Source organism: Eptesicus fuscus, chromosome 3 (genome assembly GCF_027574615.1).
Source record: "Eptesicus fuscus isolate TK198812 chromosome 3, DD_ASM_mEF_20220401, whole genome shotgun sequence".
NCBI lineage: Eukaryota > Metazoa > Chordata > Mammalia > Chiroptera > Vespertilionidae > Eptesicus > Eptesicus fuscus.
In genome coordinates, this window is record NC_072475.1 from 47,300,803 (window position 1) to 47,324,964 (window position 24,162).

A 24,162-nucleotide genomic window follows, 5' to 3' on the forward strand; every position below is an offset into this window, starting at 1 on the left:
AGTGTGGGATGAGAAATGAGAAATAGGACATCTATTTTACTCTGGTCCTACCCACTCATACCCACATGCTCTCTTAAGGGCAGGTGATGTTTGACAGAGTGTTTTACTGTGGGTTTCATGAGCTGCAAAGGTCTCCTCTCCTCAGCCTAGGCTTGTAGAAGAATATAGAATGTGGCCTTCTCATGGATTGCCACTCTATGTTTAGTGTCAAAATTAATACTAAAGTTCAAACTCCAAAGGAATACCTTTTGCTGGATGATGGGTGGATGGTTGTGGGGGTCAACTGAATGCTCAGGAGGAAGTGGGCAGAGTTGTGAACCTGAGCTGAGATGGGCTGCAGACCTCACTGGGACTTATGGATGTCAGTTAGCAACTCTTGGCAAATGACCTATGAGTTGAATTTTCTGAAAGTAAAGTGTAATTGAGTGGAAGGAACCCAGGCAGTCTGCAAGTTGACTGGGTGATTTATTTTTCATGGTGGAAAGATAATCCCACACTGGAGTCAAGATGGCCCCCTGCAAGGTGCTTGTAAATTGTTTAAGATAACCTCTGACTACGGAAATGTGATAGAATTTGGTGCTCAGGAATTCCCTTCTCTAAATAAAAGTCTTGGGGTCAGTCTTCCATTTTGTTCTCTTGTTATTTTCTTTATTTTCATTTAGATTTTTTTCTCCGTGTTTGGTAAATTTCATCTTGAATATGCCTGCCTGTCTCGGTTGTGCTAAGGAAAACAAAAAGAACCATTATGTTAACTTTAAATGGAGAAGAAAAGAAACAAAGTACTTCTCTCTTATCCTCCCTTACTCCTCAGCCCTGGGAGACAAAGATATAGCTTAGTGGTGGCAACAGAAGACAAAATAAAAGAACTCCAGGGAAAGGTAACACTCAGGAAAAATGTTGGGATGCTGGTGCTGCCCCGCCCTCTTCACCTGCTAGACCTGTTACCAAGTACATTCTCTGGGGGATGAAATTTTAGATAACCAAATGGAAAATTCTTATCATGCTCTTCAAAGGTAGTTCTTCCTTTCAAGGTGAGGCATTTTTGAGACTCATTTAAATATACCACTTATGGCTAGGATCTGTGGAGAAGAGCCAATGTGGTATAATTGAAAGGGCACCTCAACAGATATCTAGGTTGGATTTTGGCTTTGCACTGTGGTATAAACTTGGACAATCACTCAACTTCATTTTCATTCCCTGTCATGAGATTTGTAATGCTCACCTCATGGGATGATTGGCAGAATTTGGGGCAATGTGTGTAAAGTAACTAATAATAAACTGGTATATGATAGGCATTTAGAAAGCTAATATTTACTTATTTATTTTGAGAGAGAGATATATATAATTTTTTAAATGTTATTTATTGAGTTAAGAGAGTAGTGGGGGTAAAGAGAGATATATATTTTTGTTTTTCCACTTATTTATACATTCATTAGTTGATCCTTATATGTGCCCTCACTGGAAATTGAACCTGCATCCTTGGCATATCAGGATGATGCTCTAACCAACTGAACTATCCAACCAGGGCTTAGTTCTTATTGTTATTGCTTTATATCTATAATAATAAAAGCTTAATATGCTAATTAGACCAGATGTCCTTCCAGAAGACCTTCTGGATGAAGCCGGGGCTGTGAGGGGAGCCCAGGTTCCTGGTGCCTGCTGGTGGCTGGAGGGAAGCCTGGGTCCCAGGTGCCGGAGGGAAGCCGGTGCAGGCAGCCGGGGGAAGGAAGGCCTACTCTTGCACGAATTTCATGCATTGGGCCTCTAGTTACTTATAACTGCTGAGGTGATTTAGTGTAAAATCATCATGGGGTAGGGATAGAGGAAATGGGTTTGACCTCTCTCACTTCTCTCATAGCAATATGTTTGCCAATATACCTCAGACATCTCACTTTTCTTTTGTTATAGAAGCAGTGTGCATAGCCTTTAGAATCAGACTACCTGTGCAACTTTGGCAAAGTTATTCACTCTTGTTTCTTCTCAACTGCTTTGGCCATTAAGTGGAGGGATATTGTGAGAGCCAAATGATACAAATATATTAAGTGCCTAACAGAATGTTTGCCCTGCCCCCCAGCTTAGTAAGTAGTACCTTCTTCCCATTGTTTTTCTTATCCACATCTGCCTACTGCCCTCACCAAATGCTTTTTTTTCAGATGCCATGACTGTACACAATATTCCATGCTCTAGATCCAAAAGCCTGGCACCAGGTCTAAATGCAATGATTGTGCCTAGCTGCTTTCTCCATTTTGTCCCCTTTTATAGACTTATTTTATACCATTTTTATTCCATGAGGTAAATATTAATTGAGTACCTGTTAAATGTCAGGAACAATAGGATGTGCAATGATTAATGTAACAATTCTTGCTCTCAAAGACTTAACAGATTAGTCAGGGAATGTCTCAGTCTAGATAGTTTGATATTATAAGACAAATACTGTATGTACTGTAAAAGAGGCTAAAGGATGTAAAGAGAAAAAAAACAAGACAGGTATCATTTGAACAGTGGAAGGATGGTAACAACTGGAGGAAGCTCCATAGGGAAGGTAAGTTTGGAACAGAGTCTCGGGGCTGTGAAGACTATCGAGGTGGACTTGATGGGGAGGGACTCCAGGCAGAGGAAACATCCTGAGAAAAGTCATGGATATAGAAGTGTGTGAGACAGGTCAGGGAATGGAGACATTTAGTTTAACTGTGAAGGAAATAGTGAGGAATATGGGTGAGGCATTATTGTTCAGAGTCTTTAATGATGGGATGATTTTATACTTAGTTTGATTTGCAATGAAGAAACATTGTGAGCTTTTTTTGAGCATGAGGGTAAGTAATATGACAAGGAAGATACTACAAGTTGTATCAGAAGTGGTGTTTACATCTGGCTCTTCAATGGACAGATGACGGCATGGGCTGGGTCTTTGGTGGCTGATATGGGAGAGGAGGGCAGCGTTCCAAGTTCTAAGTCGAGAGAAATATAAGGACACAGAGGTAGAAAAGTCTCAAAAATAATTTGAAAACATAATATTGTAGGCTGCTATGAGCATTATATACAAGTAGGAAATTTGGGGGAGATTATTTTAAAGGAAACATCATGGCAGGATCCCAAAGTTTATATCAGGGATGCTGGTTTCCATTTGTAAAGAGATCAGAGTACTTGTAAAGCTATCAAACAGTTTAAATGAGTTTCCTCTGATTACTGTTTCTCTGAAGTCTAGTTTCTTAGAAGGTTTGTGTGCTATTAAAGTACTTTTTTATTGTGGTAAATACATGTAACATAAAAATACCATTTTAACTACTAAGTACATTCACATGTTGGGCAATCATCACCACTCTGTAGTTCCAGAACCTTTTCATCACCTCCAAAGGAAACCTGTAACTGGTAAGCAGTCATTCCCCACTCTTCCCTTTCCCAGCCCATGGCAACCACAGATGAATGGATAAACAATTTGTAATGTAGCCATACAATGGAATATTATTTGGCCATAAAAAGAAGTGATGTACTGATACATGCTACAACTGGATGAACCTTGAAAGCATCATGCTATTTAAGTTTTTAATTTTGTTTTTATCTCAATGTCAATAAAAAATTACCAGTTGATATCTCATTTTTTGTATAAGCAATGATAACTTGTAGTTAAAAATATTCATAGGTCACAACAATTACATTTTAACTTAATGATTCTTGAATAGGGCTCTGCAAAATCTCAGAGGTTTTTGACCTATTTCAGAGGTTTGTTAAACTATTTTTGTCATGTAAAAGGTATCCACAAATTTCTCATGTTTGAAAAACTCTCAGCCTACTGCCAGGATCACTTGCTGTTGCAAGATACTCATGGAATATCCTGCTCAACACCTCAAGTGCTTTGAGGAGCCAGCCTAGTAACATAAACCCATGATGTGGCTGAGTGTGAAATAATGGGGAGAGGTAGGAACTCTGGCACCTTGGAAAAGTGCATGCCTCATGTAAAGAAGGAAAAAACCAAACTCTAGATTTTTCATTGAAATCTCTCAATTATTAGTTTTTAGCATCTTGTTAAAAAATGGTAAAACATTGTGGACAAAACAAACAAATCTGCAGGAGTGATTAAAGACTTCCATCAATTAAAGAATATGCATGGTGTTTGTTTGACTGCCAACTCCACCCTTTGCACAAGATTCTTTTTTAAAAATCCTCACCCAAGGATATGTTTTTATTGATTTTAGAGGAAGTGAAAGGAAAAGGGGAGAGAGAGAGAGAGAGAGAGAGAGAGAGAGAGAGAGAGAGAGAGAGAGAGAGATTTATGTGAGAGAGAAACCTCAGTCAGTTGCCTCCTGTATGTGTCCTGACAGGGATCATACCTGAAACCTGGGTATGTGCTCTAACCAAAAATTGAACCTGCAACCCTTTGGTGCATGGGACAACACTCCAAAGAACTGAGGTACACTGGCCAGGGCTCAACTCAACCCTTTAGATTCCATAATTTTCAGCATGTTCTGTCATCTCTCGGAATCTCTTCTCTCATCTACAAAATGTGTCTAATGACAGTCTTTCCCTAATAGAATTGTCATGTATGTAAAGTGTTAATACAGCGTTGAAAGAGTACAGGCAATAATCCTATATAATAAAAACCTAATATGCAAATCGACCGAATGGTGGAATGACCAGTGGAATGACTAGTCACTATGACCACACTGACCACCAGAGTGCAGACACTCAATGCAGGAGCTGCCCCTAGCCCACAGGCCCCAGGCCAGACAAGGCGGTTGCCAGAGGAGGCCCCCCAATTGCCCTGCTGGTCTCCCCGCAGATTGACCCTGATTGCCAGCCAGGCCTACTGACCCTACCCATGCACAAATTTTGTGCACCCAGACTCTAGTCTATATATATAAAAGCCTCAGTGACCATTATGATGGAATGATAGAACGAGTGGTCATTATGACATGCATTGACCACCAGGAGGCAGATGCTCAATGCAGAAGCTGCCCCCTGGTGGTCAGTGTGCTCCCACAGTGGGAGCGCCACTCAGCCAGAAGCCGAGCTCATGGCTGGCGAGCACAGCAGTGGTGGCAGGAGCCTCTCCTGCCTCCAAGGCAGTGCTAAGGAGTGGTGAGCCAAATGGTAAGGAACGAACAGGTGGGCAGTTAAGAGTGAGCAGATGGGTGGTAAGGAGTGAGCAAGTGGGCAGTTAGGAGTGAGCAGATGGGCAGTTAGGAGTGAAGGGTCCTGGATTGCGAGAGGGTGCAGGCCAGGCTGAGGGACCCCTGCCATCCCCCCATCCCCCATGCACAAATTTTGTGTATCAGACCTCTAGTCCTATTTAATAAAAGGCTAATGTGCAAATTTTCCCCTCAGGAGTTCGACTGACCAGGAGTTTGACTGCTTACTATGACATGCATTAACCACCAGGGGACAGTGTGGAACAAAGGAAGGCCCTGGCCAGCAGCCAGCGGCCAGGGGAAGGAAGGCCCAGATTGGCCCTGATCGCTGGCCAGGCCTAGGGACCCTACCTGTGCACGAATTTTGTGCACTGGGCCTCTAGTACTAGATAACATTAGGTAATGTTATCAGATTGTTAATAATGAAATTAATAGCACAGTTTCTAAGTGGTTTTCCTTCCTGGAGATCTTGGAGTAATTTCAGAGGAGTTTGGTGAAATAATCCTGATAGTGATTCAATACGCTTTATGTTGAATATGATCTAGGGTAGTGTCTTTGAAATTTATTACACGAAATAGCTTTGTGATAGTCATCAAGTTATTTAATCTCCTTGTGCTGTTTTCCTACCTATAAAATGGTAGTAATATATAGTACCTTCCCCACATGGTTGTTTGGGTATTAAATAATTAATATGTGTATGACACTTTACAACACCTCCTGGCACACAGTAAGGATTACATAGATAATTAGAAAAAAATAAATATTAAAACACAAGTTGATCCAGCATAGACTTCTTATGGATCCTTTTTCCTCCAAGTGACTACTTCTCACTGAAACATTGATTCAGCTTGATGACACCTTGCTTTAGTTGGTATTTTAAATAGAATTTTAGAATGTGCTAGCACAACTTAACTGTGTAATGATTCAAGATGGACCTGTGATCAACAATGACATTTTTTCAGTGAATCTGGAGACCTTTGAGAATGTCAGACCTGTTGATGAAGCACAAAGGTTGGCATCTTACCTTTAGTTTATGATTATTTCATAAACAGTTGTCCTGGTTATTTTCATGATTTACCAGTTCTAGGCTCAAGCCATAACATTTCTAGTAGATAAACAAGATTCTTTAATACAATTATGAGAGTTCTGTGAGGCACCAAGGTCAATGAGAAAGTAAATACTGGACTCAAGATAAAACTCATTACATGACTTTGGGAGATTTACTCTTTCCTGTGTCTTGTTTTTTTTTTTTTTCCCCTCTAAAATGTAAAGTTAAGGAAACAGACTTCTGTGTTTTCTACTGGGGCCTCCCCTTACCAACTTCTTATAAATGAGATATTATGGGAACCTCTAATATGTCCCCAGGTAGCAGGAGAGTTGTTCTGGTTGAATTGGGGTAAGTGCCTGTTCACTATATTCTCTTGGACTCAGCCTGTCTCACATGGTAACCCCTCAGGCATCTCTGTGGGAGCCTCAGGGCTCCCTAAAGCTCATTCTGAAAGCAACTGGGTAAGATTAGACTATTAACTCTTAGCTAATAGTCTGTGATTCTAAGTATTTCTAAAAATACTTTTTTTCAAATAAAGTGAATTTCTTCTAGCATAAAAATAAGTAAACCCTATCTACCTACATACACTTACTTGTATTTCACCAGAGTTAGAGACTCTGCTATTCAAATGGACCCTGGTATAAAATGAAAAGTTATTTTGCTGTGTAAACAACAACATTTAGAATGTTTTCTAAATTCTGTGCTTTACTCTTCTTAACGTGAGGGACACTTTGGACTTGAGGCACAATTGTGAAAACTTAGGATGCTAGCTTTTTGTTCAGTTTCTACTTTTTGAGTCACTGGCATTTGTCACTCTTTTACCTCTCTTCAAAATTGGGATAATCAGAAAGAAAAGAAAAAGCTCCTTTTTTTTTTTTTAAAGGTATCTGAAATTTCACAAAGTATGCTGGCATCACAGCATTCCATGCATGTTTAATCATAATCTTCAAGACAGGAGGTATGAGAAAAAATCAGGTTGTGATATTTGGCAACAGCAGGTGTGGGAAGGAGGGTGTTGACACCCTCTGAAAACGGATATGGCATGTTGTGTGGCAGGTTCCCTGTGCAGTTCCCACATCACCTGGGGTCCCAAACATGCTTTAAGAAAACTCTAAGGCAGGGATGGGGAACCTTTTCTCTGCCAAGGGCTATTTGTATATTTATAACATAATTTGCAGGCCATATAAAATTATCAACTTAAAAATCAGCCTGCTATATTAGGTTAAACGTTTAATTAATTCACCCCTAATGCATTGGCAGGGCCAGACAAAATGATTTTGAGGGCCTTATTTGTGGCCCACAGGCCAAATGTTCCCCACTCCTGCTCTAGGGAGTGGGGCTTGTCCTTCACATGACACGGGATCTCCTTTGGGAGTGAGGATGGCCTTTGCCAACCCCTTCTCTTCATAAAAACCTTAATGTTTTCTCTTTTGTGGGCCCCTGTCCCTGTGCATATTTCCCCCCTCCCCACCATTGTTGTTAAGTGAGTATCTTGCTTATGCATATGTAAGTCAGTGAGAGTACAGGGATACAGTTCTTGGCATTTGGGATGGAAACTATTAAAACTCAGAGTTAACCTAGGAACTCTCATATCCTACAATCAGGAGCAAGGCAGCAATAAAAGGGTCACATATGTGCAAATTATGTCTTCTAACTTTATCACACACTCCACTCTGTCTGCCACCCAGTGTTCCAGACATACAGGTTTCACTACTGCTTCCCTGTGGCCGGGCTGACTCATCCAACAAGCTCCTGCCCCTGGGTTTTATACAGCCTTTTCCACATTGACAGTAGATTGAAAAAGTGTGACACCCAGTTTTCAAACTTTTATGTTCATAAAAGTCATATGGAAGGACTTCTTAATATGGAGATTCCTGAACTTTCCCCAGAGATTCTAACCTAGTAAATAAAGAATGGGGCCTGGTTCCAGGCTCCATCCCCAGTGTGGGGTGTGCAGGAGGTAGCCGATTAATGATTTCTTTCTCATCATTGATGTTGCTATCTCTCTCTCCTTCTCCCTTCCTCTCTGAATTCAATAAAATTATATTTTAAAAAAATAATGTGGCCTGGGAATATGCATTTTAAACAAGAGGTTCTCATGCCAGGTAGTGCCCGCACATGAACACATCCAAATACTGTCTTCAGGTTGTCTTTTCTGGACACTGTACTAAAGGATGCCCTGGCATGAAGGCCGGGCTGAGAGTGGAGTCACAAAGCCCAAGCTATAGGCAGGGCTTTGGTTCAGAGGGCCCCAGAATGCCAGCGATGTGCAAAACTCCTTATGTTGCAACAGCAAAGGCAGGAGTGTGGCTGGGTTAGGAAGTAAGACAGACAAAAAAATAAATAAAAAAAAAATACTCCCACCCTCTCCCATGTGTTCTGGGCAACTATCTGAGGCTGTCTGTCTGCAATCTGATTACAGCACACAGGAACTCATCGGATGTCAAAACAGAATCACCAAGCACAGTCCCCAGCATATAATAAAGCTGAAAATGAAGTATAAACTTCGTGGCTTAGTTTTTAAGACCCTCAGTAATATGGCCTTCACCTTCAGTCCACCATCCCCTGCTTCACACATCCCAACAGAGCGGAATGACTGTTCAAGTGACTGTGCTTAGGGGTGGGGTTCAGTCTAAATTGAGTCCTTAGAAACTCATTGTTCCAGTGCCCCTTCTTGGATACCTAGGACATACCCACCCTGATGTGTTTCTGGCTCCTCAGTGTTATATATAGCCTTGTCTACCTGGCATGAGAAAAATTCTATAGTAGCTTCCTCTTTGGGTCACCTCCTATTTAGAACTAACAATTAATTGAATTATTTTCTTGCATTCATTATTTTGTCATGCCAGCTTAGGTTCTAAAATATAATTTTACCCTGAAAATTGGTCTTTTAGTCATGACGCTGATCTGAAGACAATAACAATTTGGTACTAGAAGCACAGAATGCCAGCCCCGGAAAGGACCTCACTTTGAACACATCCAAACTACTTCGAGGAAGCCAAAGGCCAAAGAGGAAAGCTTCCCCAAATGTCTACTTGTCCAACTACACCCGGAGAGTTAGTGAATGAAGGCTTAGAAGTAAGTCCCCATACCTACCAGATGGGTAATACCTTTCATCCTAACTAGTGCTCTTCATATTTGCTTGGGGTCTCAATGTTTCAAAAGCTTGTCTTGGCACTGGTTATGGCACTGAGTGTGGGACAATGTTACTTGTAGGTCCTTCCCTTGTGGACCCCAAATATATAAAAAGGGAAAGGGAATTCATGCCGAGAGGAGCATGGGAAACTGGCTCACCGTGAACTTGGATTAGGCCATTCTCTATCTGGAAAAATGGCTTGACTAATAAGGAAGGTGGACTGTGATGGCTGCCTGAGGTCTGCTTGAAGAACCTGTCCAGCTCTGTGATGGTTTCCACATCCACTCCAGGGCAACCCACATTTTCTCCTCAGCTCTATGAGCAAGGACACGCCCAGTGCTTAGCAGGAATGAGCCACACCCTGGATGTGAGTCAGGCCTCTAATCCATCCAAAATGGAGGAGGCTGATAGGGGTGGGACTGTGTCAAATTTCGTATTCTCCCACCTTGCCCTTTCTTTAGTTTTATATTTATAAGGAAGGGTGTTGCATGACAAGGCTCTGCCATGGGGCAGCCCTTTATTAGTTGCTTATTAATAATTATTAAGAGTATCAAGATAGTATCAGCAAAGCCAAAGCACGGGGACTTTCGGTATTCAGGGTCCTGTGCCACTGCACACATTGCACACCCATAAAGCCAGCCTGGTGGTGGTGCATTAGAAAATCTGGTATGGAAAGTGAGGTGGGCTTCACTTGGCCAATGGATACCAGACATTGCTTTTAACCAAAGACAGAAATGATGAAAATTCTTCTCCAGATGCACTGAATGTGAAAAATGATGCATGTGTTATTGAAGCTTGGTGCCCAGACAGTTTCAAGATATTGCACTTAGATTTGGTGGTAGTAAAGAGCAGACTGCGTATTTTGCAAAGAAGAAGCAGACAAGGGTAGGAAAAGGTGATCAGCAGACCATCACACAACTTCTTAGTGTCAGATGAGGATTAAATATCAGGCCTTCTAACTGCCATGCCTCTGCTAGCCCTCAGTCAAGCTAAGTAACAATGAAATTGTTCTCTGTCATTGTGGATTAAATTGGAACTTGGGAATAAGAGTAAAATGCAGGAAGGGAAATGAGATAAATGATAATTGAATGGAGAAAACAAAACAGCTTAGAAAGCCAAAGCAGTTTGTCGGAGTCCAATCTGATATACAACATAAAGCAAAGCAGACAAATGTCTCGACAGCAAAACAAAACTGCATGAAGAAGATATTTTCAAATAAAATACGCATATTTCCAACCAGCCTTGAGCTCATCTGATAAGGGACAGATTGTCCAGAGTAAATAGAGAGAGAAAAGAAAGATGCTCTGGGCTGAATTTAGTCCCCTGTCAAAACCACAGAGAAACTAATTGCTTCTTCTCCTGCTTGTCATCTCTTCAGTAGCCAGGCCTGAGGGTCTGTGAAGGGAGACAGCATAGTTCATATATTTGTGTGTTTGTTCATTCATCCATCCATTCAACATTTCTTGAGCACCTCTATTAGCATTGTTCTGTACTAGATCCTAAAAAGAATGTTTAAAACATGGCCCCTGCATTTAAGGAGAGTAGACAGATATGTATCAGGGGAGAAAACAAATCACAATAAATATAATACTAGTGATGCATGCTGTGTTCAAAAGAAGGACTGGATTGGCTACATAGTTTGTGAAGGCTATTCACACTGCTTACATCTCTCAGTTGATAACCTGCCTACAGGTTCCTATTTGCTCCCAAATGGTTGTCAGTATTTATTCATCATCACTGTGCTCCTTTTTCTTAAAGACTCCAGGGGAGGGGGCATAGCTGGTGAGTCAGGATGTGGGGTTCTTATAGACAGTGTCCATTTACCCTTAATTAGGCATGTTTATGAACCAGTTCTTCTTTGCATGATCCTCTAGGGGGAAAACCTGGGTTGAAGATGGTTTGGGTTCAGACCTGGTGAGGATCTGTGCCTACTGGCACTTTCTCATCCCCATCTGCTGCCCTAGGCATATGGGTAAGAAAAGAGTTCTGCTCAAGACAGGAAGAGGGCCAGCTATGTGATCATTGGGGTGTTACTCAGTACCCATGTGAAAAATGTCAGGATAGAAGTAGGTCTCATAAACAGTGCATTCTAATTCAAATAAGTACCACCTCCATTCTCTCTTAGTGACAGCAGGATTGAAGTAGAAGAGGAAGTGAAATATATTGCAAAGGCTGTCACAGAAAAGAGAGGAGGTACAAGACAACAAGAGAAATAATCTTAAGGTACCCATGTAATAATTTTCCAAGATTTCCTGCTCCTTACCTCTTGAACATGTCACTCACCAGGAGATGTATACATAGTCTATATAATGACTGGAAATAATAGACAGAAGGTGAGTCTCATGTGTTAGCATTGGTCTCATCAGAACAGTGTTGCACATTCATGCTAATACTTAACATTTACAAAGCTCATAGCACATCCAGTATCTTATTTGCTCCCTCAGTAGCCCAGGAAGGTGGGTGGAGTCTTTATTATAACTCTCACTGCACAGAAGAAGCAACTGAGGTTTGGAAAAGACTAAGCTACTAGCTGCAGATCCCAGTGAGTGGCAGTCGAGAGCCTAGGGCTAGGTTTTCTGTATGACATTCATTCTATCACTGGTCCTCTCCTGGATGCATTGTTCCTTGCTCCAGTTATTGCTGGGTACAGTATGACAGGAGCACAGCATGAGCGGGGAGAAGCATTCAGCGGCCCCTGGAGATATAGCGATAATGAGATAGCTGCTACGTGGACATGTGATGTCTTTTCACAGAGCCTCTTGCCCTTTAAAATAACACACTTCAAAGAGCAATGCATCCGTCGGTCCCACTCTTAAGAGAATAGGCTGGGATCCAGCATCTCACAGCTCTCCCCCACCTTTTTGCCCCCATCCTGAGCCATCATAAAGACACTTGGAGCTGAGCGGGAACAGTATTTGTCTCGCAATTACTTCTAATTGCACTGTAGTTTTGTGGTGCATAAGTGGAGTGACCTAGATACCAGTTATGTGAAACTCTCTTTTCATGCTTGGGTCTGTATTAAGGAGGAGGTATATCAGGGCACAGTGGCTCAGTGCATCTCCCAGTTAACATTTATACGTAACTCCACATCTTCACTTGTCAAATGGCCAGGTCTCCTTAACAGGCCAGATCTAAGGCTGCCTCTTTCACTATAAGGCCTCTCTGGATTACTCCAGTCTCTAGATTCCCACAGCAATTTTCTGATCCTATCTTTGGTGCGCATCATTTTCCTTTAAAAAAAAAAAAATTGACGTTAGAGAGGGAGGAAGGGGGAGAGAGAAAGAAACATAGATGTGAAAGTGATACATCGACTGGTTGCCTCCATATGTGCCCCAACTGGTGATGGATCCTGCAACCTAGGTAGGCGCCTTGACTGGAAATCAAACTGGCGACCTTCAGGTACAAGGGTGATGCTCAATGAACTGAACCACTCCGGCCAGGGTTGGCACTCATCATTTTCTACATATTTCATCTTCCTGAACTTCTCATGTCAGCAGCAGTGTCTAATTAATTTTTCTCTTCTTGTCTACTCTGAGAACTGAGAATAGCCAAAGTAGTTGCTCAATTAAGTACTGTGAAATGAAAGCATAAACTGATTATATTCTAGACATTGTAGAGGCATGTAAATAGATCATTTATTCACTAGGACCTCTTCAAGGTGGGCTGAGGTGATTTACCAGTTTAACCTTATTTCCTGTGGAATATCTTTATGACCTCATTGTGCCTGGAACTGTGCACACCATTTTTTTTTTTTGAGAGGTGAGTGTCATATATTTTTTTTTAAGGAAAATAACAACCTGAAATCCAACCAGAATAGTTCCCTAGTACACCTCAGTTTCTTCAGTCATCACATAAATACAATCTGACTTGTCCAGAGTCTGCTGAATAGAATAGAGAATTTGGGATGAAACATTTAAAAACTCAGTCATAAATATCCAACACTTTATATTTTGTCTTCTCCTTTCTTCCAAAAATCAGCCCTCTACCAGAGACTATGTCTCATTCATTTTGTTAAATCCTTATCAATTTTGAAAACTGAGAATGGCCCAGATAGTTGCTCACTTGAATGAAAGCATCAACTGATTATGTTCTAGACATTGTGGAGGTAGTAAAAGACAGGTGGATGCCCTTTCATAGTTTATACTGACTCTCTATGTAGAAAACTCTTATTTGGGTTTTGAAATCAATCCATTAAGATTCAATTACATTTTATAGCAATTGTTGCTATGCCAAGTGTTATTCTAGGTTCATTCTCAAATGCTTCCTTTCAAATTCAACATACCTAAAAGAGTGATGATACCCCCAATTTACAGATGACCAAAATATCAGCTCAAAATCATCAAAATATGATTCGCCACAGGGTGCAAAGCCATTAAATGGCAGATCGGGATTCATTAAGTAGATATTAATTAATCATCATTAATTCAATATGTACTTATTTAGTACTTACTATATGTTAATCTTTATGGGAGAATATGATGTAGTCATTAACTTCAAGGGGCTCAAAGCATAGTGAGAGACACATACACTTAAATGGAAAACAATAGCATGTGTCAAGTACTCTAATAGGATCACTGCCCAGAGATTCCAAGTATTTGTGTAGTGTTTCTGTTTGTCTCAGAGATATACTACTCTACATGTCCTCTATACCTGATACAAAAGTGGTGATGATGCTGAAAATCACAAATATCCCATAAGTCAAATCATCATCAAAGAATTTTAATCCTATATAATAAAACCATAATATGTAAATTGACTGGATGGTGGAATGACCCGTTTGTATGATGCACACTGACCACCAGGGGACAGACACTCAACACAGGAGCTGCCCCCTGATGGTCAGTGCGCTCCCATAGGGGGAGCACCACTCAGTCAGAAGCCGGGCTCATGGCAGGCCACCACAGCAGCAGTGGCAGGAACCTCTCCCACCACCTCTACTACAGGCAGGCAGTAAGGAGCAAGGGATCCCGGACTGCGAGAGCCCCAGACTGTGAGAGGGATGTCTGACTGTCAGCTTAGGCCCGATTCCAGCAGGCAGACATCTCCCAAGGTATCCTGGACTGCGAGAGGGTGCAGACTAGGCTGAGGCCTCCCCCCCCCCCGCCCCACAAAGTGCACAAATTTTGTGCACTGGGCCTATAGTTTTAATAATAGGATTTTAAGCTTCAGATTTAAACTTTCTTACAGTTAACTGGGGGCATACACATTCCATGGAGTAATGGACAGAAGGCTAATCCTGCTTACCCCATCAAAATATTTTAATGAAAGAGGAAGCTGGCAGAAAAAATCCAGGACTTCTTGAAGGAGAGGACAGGAGAGAGAGGTGTGTCACTGTAGAACGAGAAAGGCCCCACCCACAAACCCAGTTCCTTGTCTCTGACAGGTTGAGTTCCACCCTGTAAACATCCTCAGTCCTTTCATTGACTCTTTGTGACTGAGCACTTCACACTCAGCCCACTCGGTGAGGTGAGATTCACTCTGAGTGGGTGACAGCACCAGAGCACTCTCCTGTTTGGCTTCATCTCTGCCAACCACACCTCTACCAGCCACTGCCTGTTGTCAGAGCCCCTTTGTCCAAGAAGAGAAAGAAGAGTCTTGAGCACCAGCTACAACCTAGTCAGGTAAGGCCAGATGGCTTGTCACCAGTTCTGCAAAGAGATCAGGTTTCTCTCTATAAACTGACTGCTCCTGCCTCTTTGCCTGCATTTCTTATCACCTCTGCCATTTCCTTGCAGTTCCAAGTAGGCCTATAGTTTTCCATGACCATAGGACCATCCACTCTTTCTCACTGCCCACAGCTGATGAGATTTGTAGACCAGCATTTCTAAGCCTATTCAATCACTTGGCACACTTATCTATAAGTTGATTTTTAATCTTAAAAGCAGTGCAATCAGTATAATTTTCTCTATTCAGTGGCTTACTGAACTGAGGCTTGGTGACTTAGAGTGATTTTTTTTTTCCAAGTTTGATTAGCAAGCTAAGGCCAAGATTAGGTTTGATTCTTCCTTCTATCTCTACTATACCTCCCAACAGTGGTATCTTTATTTCAAAAAGCCAAAAGAAGGGAAAAGGGCTTCCTGAACTGTCAAATGACAAACATAAGGTAATATTTCCTTGCAGGCAGGTTGGGATGGATATTTTTGAATTCATCTGAGATTTTATGATGATATATAGTCTCCATCAAATAGGGCTATTTTTAGAGAACAAATGAGAATATGTATGTAAAGGGGCCCTGTAAACTAAAAAGTGATATGCAAATGTAGGAAGATGACTCCATGGAGCCTGAAACATGCTCTGGCTCTCTGTGTAAGATGGCTTTCATTTGGACTGAATGACACTCTCCTAATGTCAGCAGCTGCATTATGAGGCATAGATCACAAAGGCCCTGAGGAAATATTTAGCTTTTCAGTCTTACTGTGATATGTGGAAAAGCAAATCTCAACAGGAGGGAACAAAACACTTCCTAAATCTCTTCAAATTGACTCCGGCAATTTCCCCTCTTATGACAGCTATCATTATATAGTATTGTTCTACTATATAACAAGAAAATCTCATCTTCAGTGATTATGTAGTTTATTTTTTAAGTAATAATTTTAGCAATCATTTTTTCCTTCATTCTCAAAAGGTTGTATCATTCTTAGTTGTGGAAGGAAATGTTTTGTGTGTGTGTGTGTGTGTGTGTGTGTGTGTTTGAGTTATGACAGTGCTAATATTCATCCCATGGGTTGAAATGTTACACAATCTTTGGCAGACTTCTGGATATTCTTAGTGTCTGTCTAGCTCTAATGAACCTACAGGAATCACATACTCAATTACCTTATTCAAAATAGAGAAAATGAAGCCCAGAAAGATGACATAATGTGAACAAGGCCACCAGCCAGTGATCATTAGATCTGTAGGTCAAATGCAAGTCTCTGATTCCTTTACTGCTAATGGCATGGAGAAAATGGTGCAGGCATCCTTGGACAGAAGCATTAACTGTGTCATTTTAAGGATTGTACTGACTATCCTTTAAGAGTCCTTTCAATTAAAAGTTTGGGGGCACTTTGGCCTTTTCTTGGCATCTAGTGGAAATATTATACCCTGTAGAATAGGGGTGTTATCCACAAAAGCATCTTTCCTTACTAACTTGGTTCTTGTGGAATATTTGTTTCAGTCAAATTTTTGAACTTCTCCTTAGATGGAATGTTGGGAGATGAACAAGCAGTGGTGATGTCTTCCTTTTATTCAACCAATCTAGATCTTTCCTTGTATCTTCTAGGATCCTTCTAAGGAGGTTTCACTCATTTTAGAACTTGTAATTCTAGTTGGTCTTTTATTCAGAGTTGTAGAATCTAATGGCATGGTTGAACTTGAGAGTTCCTTTAATCCAGGGGCTGCAGACCAGCAGCCACAGGTTAATACAGCATGCAGATGTGTTGTTTTTGTTGTTGTTGTATTGTTCTGCAGTGGTAAATAAAACTGAGATAGTTGCAAATATTTAACATTCAGGAAATTTCTTATAAAAATCAGTTATCTCATTTTTTCAGGAAAATGAGATCTGGTAATAATAGATCCACATTCCCACATGGAAAACAAACACTAGGTTTGGGCAGCATGCATTTCCTCTAGATGGAGCATGGAGTTTGTCAATACTGATCACTTTTAATCTCATATGTGTTCAAACCATTCTCTTTCAAGGGAATCCTAGGTCTATATAATGCTAGGCCATGCCACATATAAATGGTACGAGGGAGTAGATGAAATTAATTCTTTGGCATTAACCTCTCATTATTTAAGAGTCAGGACAAGAAATAACTTCAGCAGGATATATCATTTGTCTTGATACTTATTCAGGATATTAATCCAGGTACTGAGTCTCAGAGACTTGAAAGTTAAAGTATTAAGCAAGCTGATACAGCTTCAGCATCATCTTCAGGTGCCTACCAAGATAAAAGAAAGGAAAATTGACAAATACAGGGTAACATCTTTTACTAAATATATAAATGACATAAATATAAGAACAGAAATGATGATGTCTGACACATGAATAACACCACAATGCCCTGAATTCAGAAAAAAAAAGTGGTCAAATCCTGGAAACTAGCCCAATAATGTGTTTTCTATAATCAATTCACTAATAAGATAATTACCTCTTGATCACTTGTGGTGTATACCACCCTAACCTTGAGGATTTAGGGATGAAGAGCAATGACCCTTCTCCAAAGGGGCTTATTAGTATTGAAAATGTGTACACAAATAGTTTCAACACAGGGCAAAATATGATAAATAATGCATGACGTTAAAAGCAAATATTGTTGGTTTTACTGAGTAAGGATATATTCATGGCAACTAGATAGGTTGCCATCAGGGATGGTTGTAAGGAAGAAAGGATGTTTGACCTGGGCTTTGGACAGATAGAGGTGAAATGAGTTTACAGCAAAAGAATAATTTAAGCAAACTCATAAGACAGTACTTGCATGATAGAAAGAATTCTCAGGCTATTTATGGGACCAGTGGGACTGAAGGGGGAATGAGGCTGGCAATTTGGGTCTGCAGCAGATCCTGGATGTTGAGTGATAGACTGAGTTTCAGATCAGGCACAGCATTGCGAACCTGAAGAGCATTACAACTATTCACTGAACATTTTGTCCAAGCTCATGACCATCCAAATCTACAATGTGGCAGTGATAGAAAATCTGTGTAGATATCACTTAGCTCTGCTTTAAGTTTTTCAGAAGAATTAAGAGAGAAGAAAACAATTCTAAACACAGAGGACAGTATCAGATGCTTAGTGAGGGAGATAAGGTGGTAATATACAATGGAATTAAAAAGATGGATGAGCCCTGACCGGTTTGGCTCAGTGGATAGAACATCGGCCTATGGACTGAAGGGTCCCAGGTTCGATTCTGGTCAAGGGCATGTACCTTGGTTGGGGGCACATCCTCAGTGGGAGGTATGCAGGAGGCAGCTGATCGATGTTTCTCTCTCATTGATGTTTGTGACTCTCTATCCCTCTCCCTTCCTCTCTGTATTTATTTAAATCAATAAAATATATTTAAAAAATAAAAATAAATAAAAAGATGGATGAGCCCTAGCTGGTTGTTACAAGCTCCTCCCCAGCCAGGGTCCTGGTTGGGGCTCCTGCAGGAGGCAACCAAATGATGTGAGAAAAACACATCAATATTTCTCTCTGTCTTTTCCTCTCTCTTCTACTCTCTCTAAAAGTCAATGGAAAAATATCATCCAGTGAGGATTTAAAAAGAAAGAAAGAAAAAGAAAGAAAGAAAGAAAGAAAGAAAGAAAGAAAGAAAGAAAGAAAGATGAAAATATTTTTAAAATACATTGAGCAAATGTAAGAAATATTTTGGATACAAATATGGTCAATATTTTTAAAAATAAAGTCTATTCCTTTGGTTACAAAAGTGATGTTATATAAATTCTAACTTGTGGGATGTAGAGGGTTATGTTTAATTGATAAGCTTTGTCCTTTGGTCTGGGAATCAGTCATCCTTGTGAAATAGGTATAGAAGGTCCTTGAATGTCCTGGCCCTAGACTCTTCCATAATAAACACAGCTGGAGAATTCCACAAGTATCTGATAGAATTCCACTGTAGCTTATAGAATTCCTCATGGGTTGAACAGAAGGTTCTGGTCTTGTGAAGGGCTATGTCAGTCACCCCCAAAATGTTTCACACATACCCCAAGATGCTTGTGTAATTAACCAAACTTCTCTCATTTTTATGCACATTGTTGTGTATGAGATTAGTTCTGAATTATACATATATCTCAAAGACCTTTGCTTCAAGGGATATAGGTAGGTGATGTGCCACAGAGTAAAATGAGGTATGTGAACAAGATTCATTCATTTAAAACTATTTTACATCTATTCAATACAAACATCTGTTCAAGAATTATTCATTCAAATTATTAAATATGTGTTCTAAGGTTTGGAAAAACAACATCAGTGAACAAAAAGAAATAATTTCTGCCATCAAGCAGTTTACATTTCTAATTAGACAGATGGAAAATAAACAAAACTAGCCCTAGCTGGTTTTGCTCAGTGGATAGAGTGTCGGCCTGTGGACTGAAGGATCCCAGGTTCGATTCCAGTCAAGGGCATGTACCTTGGTTGTGGGCACATCCCAAGTAGGGAGTGTGCAGGAGGCAGCTGATCGATGTTTCTCTCTCATCGATGTTTCTAACTCTCTATCCCTCTCCCTTCCTCTCTGTAAAAATCAATAAAACTATATTAAAAAAAAGAAAATAAACAAAACTAGTCAGTTAAATCCTATACAATTAAAGGGTAATATGCAAATTGACCCAACAGCAGAATGACCAGAATGCCCTCTGCCCCTCGCACTGGCCAGCCCTGCCCCTGATCAGCCCCCTGCCCCACCTGGCCTGCTCCTGATGGCCCCCATCAGGGGCGGGCCAGCTGGACCCCACCAGAGCACGAATTGGTGCACTGGGCCTCTAGTATATAATATATGAGATATAGAAAGAAATAGAACAGAAAAGGGGATAGGAAGTCTTAGAGAGTTGAGATTTTAGAGAGGGTGCTTAGGGAGGAATGAATTGTTATCTGAGTAAAGATCCTAATGATAAGAGGAAGTGAGCCAGGTAAATACCTAGAAAAAAAGCATCCCAGACAGTTGCAACAGCTAGTGCAGAGGTCCTGAGGCTAGGAGCATGGCTTATTGGCACCTTTAAGGAATAAGGAATAGATTGAATTGAGTGGAAAACTCTTTGGAAATAAAGTTAGAATAAATGATGGTGGAGAGGGATGGGGGAAACAATAATGAAGGACTCTGAAAGACATAGTAAGAATTTTGACTTTCTCTTTTTATTGTTTAAAGTATTACAAATAGTAGTACATATGTCACTCTGAATAAAATAAGAACCATTTTAAAATGACATAGTCTGACTTACATTTCAAAGGGATCCCTCAGTTTGTGTGTTAAGAATAGATAAGTGTGGGGTGGGGAGAAAGCAGGCAGAAGCAGGAAGTTCATTAGGGAGTTATTGCTATAGAACAGATGAGTGATGTGGAAGCTTGGACAAGCAGGTAGTGGTGGAAGTGATGACAAGTGATTGGATCTTGTGATTGACTAATTGAATGGGGAAGACAGCTAAGGATGACTCCAATATATTTGCTGAGCAACAAGTATAAAAGAGTGGCATTTATCTGAGATAGAGAAGACTATGAGAGAAAAGGTTTTATGGGAACAGCAGGAGCTTACTTTTGCACAGGTTAAATTGGAGATGTCCAGTAGTGAGCTAATACATAAATCTGGGATCCAGTGAAGGTTTCTGAGCTGAAGATAAAAAATGGGAGTCATCAATATACATGATATTTACATCAATGACATTAAATTAGATCACCAAAGAAGTTATTATAGACAGAAAAGTTAAGAGGCAATGACCGACATGAGGTTCTCTAAGATTTTGGGTTAGGAAGGCAAGGAGAATTTAGTTAATAGTGTACCAAAGAGGAAGAGGCATGGTGAGTGGAAGTGGTCCATGGAGCAGAGAGGAGGATTTTATCACTAAAATTGTTTAGAATTCCCAACACATGGTATAATGAAAAGCATTTTTCATTTGCATTTTCTATAAACAATGTGCCCCTTAATCATTAACTGCATCCTGGATCAGGACACAACTACTACTCCCACCACCCTCTCTGTCTCTTTCTGGTTCCACAGGAACCACAAAAGGAGATGGAGAAGGAGCAGCTGGAGTGGTGGGCGAACTCCAGGTGAGCATGGTGTGTTCTGGTATCCAAGTGAATAAATCTTTAAGGAGGAGAGAGTGGTCAGGCAGCACAGATGCACTGAGTGGTAGAATGAGATATTGTCAGAGATCTGAATGCAGCAAAGATGGTGTGGGTTCAACAGAGAAAAGGAGAAAAGGAATTGGAGCTGGTGATTGTACATGTTCCTTTTAATGAGATTATTTGTAACTAGAGGCCCAGTGCATGAAATTCGTGCAAGGGGGTGTGTGTCCCTCAGCCCAGCCTGTACCCTCTCCAATCTGGGACCCCTCAAGGGATGTCTGACTGCCCGTTTAGGCCAGATCCAGGTAGGATCAGGCCTAAATGGTCAGTCGGACATCCCTCTCACAATCTAGGACTGCTGGCTCCTAACTGCCCACCTGCCTGCCTTCCTGATTGCCCCTAAACACTTCTGCCTGCCAGCCTGATCACCCCTAAACACTCCCCTGCCAGCCTGATTGATGTCTAACTGCTCCCTTGCCAGCCTGATTGCCCCTAACTGCCCTCCCCTGCAGGTCTGGTCACCCCTAACTGCCCCCCCTCCTGCAGGCCTGGTCCCCCCCAACTGCTCTCCCCTGCATGCCTGGGTCCACCCCAACTGCCTTTCCCTGCAGGCCCAGTCGCCCCTAACTTCCCTCCTCTGCTGTCTTGCCCTCCCCTGAAGGTCTGGTCACCCCTAACTGCCCCCCCCCCTGCAGGCCTGGTCCCCCCCAACTGCTCTCCCCTGCATGCCTGGGTCCACCCCAAATGCCCTTCCCTGCAGGCCCAGTCGCCCCTAACTTCCCTCCTCTGCTGTCTTGCCCTCCCCTGCAGGCCTGGTCCCTCCCAACTGCCCTCCCCTGCTGGCCTGATCACCCTCAACTGCCCTCCCCTGCTGGCCTGATCCCTCCCAACTGCCCTCCCCTGCTGGCCATCATATGGCAGCCATCTTGTGTCCACATGTGGGCAGCCATCTTTGACCACATTGGGACAGCCATCTTGTGTGTTGGAGTGATGGTCAATTTGCATATCACTCTTTCATTAGATAGGATTAAATAGGATAGAGGCCTGGTGCACAGGTGGGGGCCAGCTGGTTTGCCCTGAAGGGTGTCCTGGATCAGGATGGGGGTTCCCTTGAGGCATGGGGCGACCTGGGCAAGGGGCCTATGGTGGTTAGCAGGCCGGCCACGCCTCCCAGCGACCCAAGCAGAGGCCCTAGTATCTGGGATTTATTTATCTTCTATAATTGAAACTTTGTAGCCTTGAGCGGAGGCCAAGGCAGGCCAGAGCTGCAGGAAGCTTGGCTTCCTCCATCGCCAGGGTCAACTCAAGCCTCTTGCTCTCTCCAGCTCCGTGGCTGCTGCGATTTTTGTTTGGATTTATTTATCTTCTATAATTGAAACTTTGTAGCCTTGAGTGGAGTCCAGGGCCGGCCAGGGTGTGCAGAAAGCTTGGCTTCCTCCATTGCCAGGGGAAACCCAAGCCTCCTGCTCTCTCCATGGCTGCAGCCATCTTGGTTGGGTTAATTTGCATACTCGCTCCTGATTGGCTGATGGGCGTGGCTTGTGGTGTACCAGAGGTATGTTTAATTTGCATATTACTCTTTTACTAGATAGGATGGGATCCAGAGAAATGGGTGCAAGCTGGCTTTTTTTTTTCTTAAGATAGGAGAAAGAGAATAGAACAAACTTTTGTAGAAATTGTAACTTGCTTGATACACATAGATATTTTATCTGTTCTACCCCTGTGAAGTTGTCCTGCTAAGAGTTACACTCTTACTTTTTTTTCCCTCCAGGGAAGGAAAATAAGTCTCAAGAGGTTGGAGATATCTGCCCCAAATCACATAACATATTAATAATAGATGGGATTCAAACCTGGGTTCTAGAGGTCAAGTTCATTTTCTCTTCACTACCACTGTCTTAGTCACTTTTAGAGATCATTTACAGCTTTAGAACTCTCTATAAAGCTCTCTAAAACATTCATTTTGTCATTAAGGATTTTTAATACACCCACGGGCATTCACAGTTATCAGCAATGTCTCCTGAATCAAGTACTATTTACTAGATGAAGATGTTTGAGGTCTTAGGAGGAAAATAGAACTCAGCATCTGCATCAATGAAAACTTACAAGTATGGCCAATACAGGCTTCAGGTGGAACCTCTGTAGGCCAGAGGATAGGAATGCAATTTCTTAGGTCTATAATCACGGACTGAGTTTCATATTAATCTCTTCCTCTAGTGGTGGATTTGTATCTATTACTGACATCATGCTACACCTTCAATACTGTCTGCTGCTTTCTGTCCAAGTTCTTTCCATTTACATGGAGCTCCAAAACTACATTTCTGGGTCTTCAACCCTACCTTGTTCTGAATTGAGACATTGCTACTTTTTAAGCAAGGGTACATTGAAATAAATATTATTTAATCCAGTCCTGGACAATATGTGCAGGATAAAAAGCTTTGAACACCATTTGTCAACCCTCCCTCCAACCTATCCCTATGGCAGCTGTTCTCTTCCATCATGGTCACCATAGAAAGGCAACTCCTGGAGTAAAATATTACCATTATTTTTCAACAGAAGATCACACTGTGACTGTGTAGTGTTTGGTTTTGTGCAAGAGCTCTTAGATGCATATGTATCCAGACAGCTCCGTCTGTCCCTATGGTGTCCTTATAATGCTCCTATTTCTCTTTGTACAGATTCCTATCTAGGGCTTTATCCAGCCTTCTGTAATTACCTATTTGCAGAATGGATTCTTTCACAGACAATGTACTTCTTAAGGGCAGAAATTGTATTGCTGGTTTTCTCCTACTCTCTACCTCTTCCTTTTCCCTAGCATAGCGCTTGGCACAGAGAGGGTTCCCCAAAAAATGTGTTTGAATCATTAAATCAAATTGATCGTTTTGCACCATGTAGAGTTAATCTGTCACAGGAGCAAAAGTGGAGTACTCAAGTTCAAGATATTCTTAGATGTAGAATTAACGAATTAGGCAAATCAAATTCATAACCACAGAAGACACCTGGTGTGGCTCATTTTGCTCTATAATCAGAGATATACAAGCCCATGTAGTGGATATGTCCATTTTGAAAATTTCACACCAGCATTACTCATGCCTATAAT

The 24,162-nt window shown here is 41.5% G+C and overlaps 1 protein-coding gene across 6 annotated transcripts in view; it reads left to right on the forward strand.

Moving 5' to 3' along the window:
* The first annotated feature begins 4,962 nt into the window (after positions 1-4,962).
* Positions 4,963-24,162, forward strand: part of TPRG1 (tumor protein p63 regulated 1) — a 135,591-nt gene continuing 116,391 nt past the window's right edge. For 2 of the 6 annotated variants that reach the window (XM_054713827.1, XM_054713823.1), the window contains exon 1: positions 14,744-14,931. The gene's annotated coding sequence lies outside the window, so the exon portion shown is untranslated. Of the gene's footprint in view, positions 5,089-9,068; positions 9,253-11,435; positions 11,534-14,743; positions 14,932-20,994; positions 21,048-24,162 lie in introns of those variants that run through there. The other 4 variants (XM_054713825.1, XM_054713824.1, XM_054713826.1 and 1 more) reach the window with 4 other exon arrangements.